General features: G+C 44.7%; 1 protein-coding gene and 1 long non-coding RNA gene across 2 annotated transcripts in view; both read right to left on the bottom strand.

The window, feature by feature from the left end:
• Positions 1-1629: 1629 nt before the first annotated feature.
• On the bottom strand, positions 1630-4035 carry LOC108166947 (uncharacterized). The gene is made up of 3 exons (XR_001777340.1): positions 3156-4035; positions 2770-3083; positions 1630-2695 (listed from the first exon to the last, which is right to left on the bottom strand). It is a non-coding gene; the product is annotated as an uncharacterized LOC108166947 (long non-coding RNA).
• Positions 4036-6917: 2882 nt separating this feature from the next.
• sncga (synuclein, gamma a) overlaps positions 6918-8972 on the bottom strand; it is a 13108-nt gene continuing 11053 nt past the window's right edge. Inside the window, exon 5 of the mRNA XM_008430481.2 lies at positions 6918-7555. The gene's annotated coding sequence lies outside the window, so the exon portion shown is untranslated. The remainder of the gene's footprint in view (positions 7556-8972) is intronic.

The raw sequence follows: 8972 nt of genomic DNA, 5'->3' as shown, positions 1-8972 counted from the left end.
TGTTTGACTGATCGTGTTTGACTGATCGTGTTTGACTGGCCGAGTGCCTCCTGGCCACTGATCCCTCCATCATAACGATGTCCAGGAAGCAATTGGTCATTGTTGCCAAGGCAGTAAGTGTTGTGGTTGCCATCTTCTTATCTGCAGAGAGGCCCATAGCATGAGCTTCTGTTGAGGAAAGTTTGAATCGTCATTAAGTAGAAACAAAGATGGTGATAATCGAATGTCAGCTTTAAGCAAATCACTCAAGGTGGCGGATATTTGCCTCCAGACAGCTGCCGCACTGGGACAATCCCAGTACATGTGCATGAAAGAGCCTGGAGTCTTAAGTGTACACAGGTCACAAATAGGAGAAGTGATCATTTTCATAGCATGACGTTTCCCAAGTACATCCTATGGATAAGTTTAAGTGAAAGCCGATGGGTTTTTGGATGTGTTGTGGAGGTTCTCCCAAACTGAATCCCAGCAGATTTCTACATCTCCCATAAAGGAACGATCTCTCCTCCACGTATTTTCTACAGGGAGCCTGAGGATCTGAAATAAATGGATATAATTTAGGAACCATGCCACGTGTCTGACCCCGCGAGGCAAGAAGTTCTTGTAGGGGATGGGCTGGGAGCGGCACACCCCATGACACACCGTAAGCTTTCATGGTCGATCTGAGCTGAAAGTAAAAGAAAAATAGAACCTGGTAGATTATACGCAGTTTGCAAAGAACGTAGGCCATCGTTGTTCATAAGGTCTTTGAGGACATTGACACCCTTATCTCTCCACCTAGGGAAGGAGAATGGCTTGTTTCCAATGAGGATAGAAAAGTTATTAAATATAGAAGAGTGTTTATGCCATTTCAGGTTGGTGTTTGTAAGATTCAGCACTAAATGACAGGTTCTAAGAAGAGAAGAAATTATGGGTCCTAATTGTGATTTAGTCTCATTAGGAGGTATCTTAGAATATATCAAGTCCTCCAGCCTGTATGGTTTGGATAGATTTTCTTCAATTGGTTTCCAAGAAACAGAGACCTCAAGATTCAACCAAAGGTCGGAGCATAAAGGACCAAAAGTACATCTTAACATTTGGTAGACCCAAGCCCCCAAGTGCTTTATCTCATTGAAGTGTTCTCACTTTCACACGAGGTTTCCTCCCATCCAAATGAATTTAGATATGAGAGAGTGCAGCTTGTCCAGTAACCTCTTGGCAGTGAAAGAGGAATCATGGAGGAGTAAAAGTTAACACGCGGGAGGACATCCATTCTGATTACTTACACGCGGGCTGGAGGGGTTTGGGAGTTTTGACCAGCGTCGTAAATCTTTCTCAATAAGGTCAAATCCCAGGTGTCAAACTCCAGACCTCTGCTGTCCTGCAGCTTTTAAATATGCCATTGGTACGAAACACTGGAATGAAATGGCTTGATTACCTCCTCCTGGTGTAGATCAGGACTCCAGAGTCTCAACGACCTAATTGTTCTGTTCAGGTGGTTCAGCAGAGGCTCATCTAAAAGCTGCAGGACAGCAGGACTGGAGTTTGACACCCCTGGGTTAAATCAATCAATCAATCAAATTTGATTTGTCTAGCACATTTCAGCAGCCAGGCATTTCAAAGTGCTTTACATAATTAAAATAAAACCAGCATCTGACATTAAATAAACAGTGAGAAAGAGGTCACTGAGCTGGCAGAGCAGGTTTTAATCAGACATTTGGTCATCATGTCCAGCCTGTAATGGTTTTTCTAAATGCAGGCTGGAAGTTGTGTGAAGCTATCAGAAATATAGAGGGAGAGATGTCGATCCCAAGATATTTAAAATGGCTCCCCACTGGGATGCCAGATGGCAAGAGGCAGCAATGACGACTTGCTCCAGTTAATTTTATAGCCAGATATGGAGCCAAACAGATCAAAGATGGATAGTAGATGTGTTAAAGAGGACCCTGTGTCACCAATGTAAAGTAAAATATCGTCCGCATATAAAGATATGCGATGCTCGGTGCGATGGACCAGCGGTTCGAGGGGGCAGCCCTGACATGTGGCCCTTAGTATGGGGAGCAGAGAAGAACAAGTATTACCAGTACACACCATCGCAGACGGGTCAGCATACAGAACCTTTACTTTTGGATAAATTGCAGACCTAGTTTAAATTTATCCAAGGTGGCCCAAAGATAAAGCCACTCCAGTCTGTCAGACGCTTTTACGGCGTCGAGAGACAAGACAGGACGGGGAATCAGTTGTCTTTGCTGCGTGAATAATGTGTAGCAAGCGCCGTAGCTTGTCAGATGCCAATCTGCCTTTAATAAATCCGGTCTGCTCATTATGTATCAGTCTGGATAAATGGCTTTCAAGTCGCATTGCATGTATTTTTGCATAGAGTTTGACATCCCCATTTAAGAGGGACGGGTCTGTAGTTACTGCATGGTGCTGGGTCTTTATTAGGTTTGAGAAGCAATGTGATCATTGCGGTATTGATACTCGGATTAAATGAACCTTTATCAACTGCCTCATTAACCATGTCCAACAATGGTGGGCCGAGTATATCCCAGAAGGCAAGGTACAACTCTGGAGGGACACATTTACCCTTCTGTCACAGTCTGTTGTGTTTTTCTGACCCACATGCAGAACAGAAAATTAGTTAAATATGTTCAATAAAAAAATAAACAATAATCAAAACTGCAGATCCAAGAGTTTGTGGCTTCTGGAATCAGGAACGCTGGGCGGAGAGAAGCAGAAGGTAAGTTTTGAAGATGGGAAAGATTAAAATTGTGAACCGGCAAGAGAGCTTACTTGGATGGAGGGAGTAGTATGCAGGAGGGAAATACTGAGGTTACCGGGGTGGCGTTCAACAACGGTAGGTAGGCTGTGATCCGGCGGGGAACAGCGACAGGAGAGAGATCATGGTGGAGGGCGGACAGGTAACAGTTCTGCCTTTCAGGAGAGAGGGGCCAACAGAGGGATCCAGAGAGGTTTGGTTCAACGGCTTGGAGGTAAGTGGGACTCGGGCTTCCAGTGGGTAAGGCCCACGGCGTCATGAGAAGAATGGAGCACAGGGAGACTGTCAGTATTCAGACTGCTAGTGGGAATCAGTCACAATGGATCACCTGAAAAGAAAACACAAAAGATCCATTTTTCACAAGAAACAAAATGACAAGGAGCTCCTGATGATAAACGACCTGCAGGTGTGTAGGTAACCAGCACCGTCAGTCACGTCCTTCCAGAATGGATCCCAGCCGCCCTCTGGTGGAGAAAGGGGGAAACACAGCCAAAAACAAGCAGCACCCCAGATCCCAACACTTTCCTCATAGAGACTTTGGGCTTTTTTCAGCTCTTGTAACGTAATGCAGAAGTTTTTCTGATCCCTGATCAGCAACAGCAGGAAGCTGAAGATTCCTGAAAAAATGCTCACATTTTCAGCTTTCAGAACTACTTCAGAGGAGTAAAGGGAAGAGAAATACGTTTTGAATGCAGAATTAATTTCGCAGGTTCAGTTAGGGTACCGGTAGGTGACCGAATGGCCATGATGTTGGAGTATTTCTCATTCTGTTTCAGTCTTCAGGCTCGGTCTACAGCCATTAAAATAATAATTCCTTCTGGTTTTATGAATTCGGCTCTTTGTCTTAATAATGAGTTTAACTGTTCTAGTCAGATATTTTAAGCAGAGACTCAGTGAATCCCAGACTTTGTCCGTCATTACGGTGGTTTYAGTCAGACTCTCCCTGTCCATCGTTTCCCGGATGATCCGTCCCGCTGAGTCTCTGTTAAAGTTACTATATTAGCTGAACGACGTGGAGCTTCGCGCTCCAGAAACATCCAGACTAACATGAGCAGCGTAAAAACGTGGAAACAGCCACGAATGAGCGAGTCAGTAAAGCTGTGCGACTAAACGCCACTATAATAATGAACATGAAGATCAGAGTCCCAGTCTGTGCAGCAGCCGTCTGAGCTGTGGAGCTGCAGGAGGAGCTCTGTGTGCCGCCAGCAAACGCAGGGCCGTAACACAGAGCCTGGAGGCTGGGGGCCACCAGGGGGGCCACCAGGGGGGCCTCCAGGGGGGCCTCCAGGCTCTGCAGCCTGTGTGCTGGACACACAGAGACACACATTTTTTTTTTTTTTAGCTTTGGAGAAACCCAGCATTAAACAGTTCAGCTCAACCTAATGAGTGGAAACACATTGTTGATGTTACTATTATAATTACAATTAAGGCAAAGATCAAAGTCATTTTCACAGGTGGAGCGTTGCTGTTAGCAGCTGCTGGAAGCAACTAAACAGGTTACTTTGTAACTTAGTTACTTTCCAAACCAAGTAATCAGAAATATAACTAAGTTACTTTATCAAGGAGTCATCAGTAATCTGATCAGTTACTTTTTCAAAGTAACTATGACATCACTGTCTATTCTTTTCTATTCTATTATACAAATGTTTTTAAATTGAGAAAACTAACACACTACGATAAAAATGAAACATGAAAATAAAAGACCTCCATTTTATTTTAAGCTTAACGTCACTTTCTTTTGAAAAACGCGACTTAATGTTTGTTTTGCAACCTGAATGTGTAATATAACCTCCACCAGCAGAGGGCGCTCAGCGCTGTGTGCAGTTGAAGCTAACGCTCTTTCTGGCCGAAGTTCGTGAAGAAGAAGCAGTGAGAAGAGAGGTGAGTTCAACCAGCTGCTTCTCTGCTTTAGCAGGTAAGTTGTGCCGTAATATTAGTGATGAACACCAGTAGAAAGAGATCAGATCATCTTTCAGGGCAACGGATGTCAGGATAAAGAGTGAATTCACAGCTTAAGGGGCTTGTAAAGGTGATTCGCCGCAGTGTGTAGTTAAAATGGCGGACTGTTTGCAGTAATGAGCCACAGAACGGCTTCATGTCTTTGTGCTACTTTAAAGATGCGCATACCGTCAGTAAAACATGAGCCTGAGCCTAAAACCGACTTTAAACGTCATGTGACCAGATACTGGTGTGAACTGAAGTACTGAGTTAGTTTTTTTCAAGCTAAGCTACAGAAGACACATGTTCCTCTTCATACACATGTGAATAGGACATGTGAATAGGGAAAGACGTGTGGGAATGTCTTCCGGCCTGCACCAGGCTTTCTCCTGTTCCTCCACAGCAGCCATGTTTTTAATTCACATTCAGTTTGTTCTACAGGAGAAGATCAAAGTTACGTTTTCATTGTTTTGGCAAAACTAGTGTCAAATTGATTTTGACCCAATTTAAAATGAGACCGAAGCGAAGGCGTCGAGACGCAACACTCCGAAATCAGGACCGGAAAAAAAGGTCTTTCAGAGGAAGGTCCATGTTTTCACCCGTCATTATGCTGTCATCAGTTTATTCTGTTATTTGGGTGAAATAATTTGTGAATTTTTCTGTTAATACTAAATAGAAAGTGAATAGTTCCATATTGTTTTCCACTTGGCCATAGCTAAGACCATAGAAGAAGAGACGGGTTTTCAAGGTTCTCATTTTCTTTTTTGAAGACGGTCATAAATGGACTCGTTACCTTTTCACGCAGTTACTGAGATATGATGGCTTGTTATTTTAATGCTGCTTGTTTTATCTCCACTCTGTAGAAATTCATGTAGCATAAGTCATTTTGCACGGCTCCACGGTGGAGGTTAAACAGCCATGGATGAATATGTGGTGAACCTTGTATTTCCTAGAGGAAGTGATGATGCTGGTCCTACAGGCTGACATCTGGACCAAGCAGCAGATGCTGCCAGGTGGGTCTTTTAACTCAGACCTTCTTATTGATGAGTTGTACATTTTACTGTCCATGGAAATTTCAGCTGTTTTAAACAAAACTGTCTTGATTGTTAAGAATTGGGATAAATTTGAAAGATCAAATTTACTCGGTTCAAATAAATGTTCTGATAATCAGGTTCTTCGTCTCTTAGGATAAATTATATTCAGAAATGTTTATTTTTCTTCTTGACTGTCAGTGAAATTCATGCTTGTTTGAATGGATGTTTCCAGGATGGAGTCCGTCGTGTTGGGTGGTTCCGTCCCGACTCAGCAGAAACACGGTGAAGGTCAGAGGTTTCCTCTCAGTGCAGCTGATGGAGTCACTCTGAGCTGGAGGGGCTGGTTGACCTTTCATGACCTCTGGAAACATTTCCTTATAGCTTTAAAATGGCTGCGGCACAAATGAAAATGTTTGCTGCACAAACAAATTGTCTGATTTGAAGACGGTGGAGCGACTTCACTCAGGTGTGGAGGTCCAGGTATCTGTCCAGCTTCTACTGCAGCTTCGGTCAGTTCTGGTTTGTTTTGCTTTTCTCTGCTGGGTTAAACTTTCCACTTTGTTTCCGCTGATGAAGTCCGGTGTGTTGTGGGTCATCGTCCTGCTGCAGGATAAAATTCCTCCTGATTAGTTTGGATGCGTTTCTCTGTAAATGTCGTCATTAGAGCTGAATGAGCCTGTTGAAGCAGCCATGACCTCGGCCACGCTTCACACATGACCTCATGACCTTTGGATCCAAAGCAGCCGTTTTCTTTCTCCACGCTTTTCCCTTTCCTTCCCTTCGGTAAAGATGAATGTTGGCCTCCTCAGATCGTCCCACAGCTCTGAACGATCAGACGCTCCTCCGTTTGCCCTGAGTTAACGTCTTCATGTAAAACCAGGAAATAAGGGCTCAACGCGTTTTCTCTTATTTTCATCTCCAACCAGAATTTCTTCATTGTTCAACAAAAACAAAGGAATTTATCTTGTTCCAATCATTTAGGAGGAGACTGCATGTCTGATACTGGTAATGATATTAACCTTTATTGAACCAGGTCTCCTGGCCGGCAGTGCTCAGTTCTGATGGACCTTCTAGGAATCTGAGTGCCTGTCGCTGGCGACTCGTCCGTTAAATTCAGTGACTTTGAAATGAGACAGAAAACCTTCAGATTGTCACATGTTGTGGTGAGGAGATGACGCTGAGACCCAGGATACAGATGAAATGATGTTTTAATGAATAATAAATGGTTTTAGTGCTCGGAGCAGTCCAGGAAAAAACAGGCAGCACGCAGACAGATAAGCACACAGCTAATTGCCGGTAGCACTGAAATAAAGACTGACAAACGGAGCTGAGCCGTCACAGGACTAAACCGGTTCTACTGGGACAGACAGATGCAGACAACAGGTGAGACTAAATCCACTGGGAGGGTAATCACAGGAAGGAGACCCAGCTGGGATCAATGAACGGGGAGGACAGGACAGAGACTCAGGGAAACGGGACTAAACACAGAACTAAACACAGAAACACGGATCATGACACAGGTGGATTTTAAGCTCTTTATTTCTTGTAGTTTATAAAAGATTCAACCAGCAGAGCCTGAATCAGAGTAAACTCCGTTTCTGTTTTAGTGAAGCTGCATGCATTAGTAGAGCTGGGTCAGGGGGCGGGGCTTACAGGTAAACGGTGCAGGTGAGCAGCAGGAGTTGAACACATCCAATCAGCTGAAAGGCAACAAGGCAGTCGGAGCTCCTGATTGGTTAATGAGGTTAACGACCAGAGGAGGAACGGCTGAGCAGCAGGTTAGCTTTGAGTTTCTTCTTCTCTCCTCTGAGACGGCGGCGTGCTGAGTCTGGGAGACGAGGAGAGAAGAATTTAGAACAAAATGTCATGAAATTTAATCTTCAACGTGAGATCAAAGCCAGAATCTGTTTAATCTACTCAGGAGCAAAGAGTGACTGAGTTCATAAGGTCTCAGACTTAAATATGAATATAAAACAGCACTTTGAACAATGATGCATGTTTAAAACAGATAACTGGAGTTTTGCTCACAGGTTTCCTGGCCATTGGCTAATCTGCAAACGCTGTCATTGGATGGAAACTTTATTAAAAGAGTCAAATTAAAATGAAAGTTTGTCTCTCACTGAATTTCATGGCTGAGTTGCTCAAGAGCAGGAAAGTCCAAGTCCATCCTGGAGACCTGCCCTGCTGCAACCTTCACATGCATCCCAGCGGCTCGCCAGCCGACTGACTGCTGGAGCAGGGATGCATCTAAAGGTTTCAGGGACCGGACTGGGCCCCCCTACTCAACAGCTTCAAAATAAAACTGAGAAACGTAGCAGAGGGTTTGAACAAATCATGTCCAGGATGTGTGTGGTCTGTAAATACATTAGCACCTCGTTTCCTGACTCTTGACCTGCCAGGCCTGGAAGGTCAGACGTTATAATCCTCTCTGAAGACCCGATTGTTTTGTATTGGTTCTGTTCTGTGTGTGTCTGGACCGGTGAATGGACACCGCTGGTCAGTCTGCGCTGGACAGACTGACCAGCGCAGCTGCAGCCTGCATCAGCGTCGGTGTGTCAGTCGGCTCAGGAAAAATGGATCCTGGAGACCTGGACTGATTCCTGATCATAATGGAGTTCAGTGCCAGCTACAGTCCTCACTGCACACAACAAAACCAACTCTGGCTGATGGAGGCTGAGAAAACCACCTGAGATCAGGAAACTTTCTCTGCCCAAATTATATCAGAGTCCAAACAGAAACTGTTCTGGTCTGACAAACTCTGACAGACCATAATAAGACTCAAAAGGAAGAAGAAAGTGGAGGAATATCTGGAGCTCAGGGTTGAAAATGGAAGAAATAATTTGTCCATCTATGTTCCAAGATGGCCGCCTCGGTGCTTTGCTCTCTGCAGTCCTGCTGATCTCCAGCCGATTCAGTCAGAGAGCAGCTCCATCTGAAAGCCGCTTCAGCCAGAACGGCCCGTCTGACCCGGTGGTACAAGGTCCAAACTGACCCTGACGAAGGAGATGGACCTGCTGCTGGGTCAGTCTGTCCGTCATCCACCGGCCTGACGGACAGACTGACCAGCAAACATGGAGGAGAGAATCCAGACTTAGTATTGACCTGCAGAGATTTAGCTGCATAAACTGGCAGTGAGCTGAAAACCTGGTGAAGTCATGGTGAAGGCCTGGTGAAGGCCAGCTGAAGTCATGTGAAGGCCTGGTGAAGGCCAGCTGAAGAAATGGTGAAGGCCAACTGAAGTCATG

This window comes from Poecilia reticulata, linkage group LG15 (assembly GCF_000633615.1).
Source record: "Poecilia reticulata strain Guanapo linkage group LG15, Guppy_female_1.0+MT, whole genome shotgun sequence".
Taxonomy (NCBI): Eukaryota; Metazoa; Chordata; class Actinopteri; order Cyprinodontiformes; family Poeciliidae; genus Poecilia; species Poecilia reticulata.
Note: the sequence above shows the minus strand (reverse complement) of the source record. Positions and strands in the feature narration are given on the sequence as shown.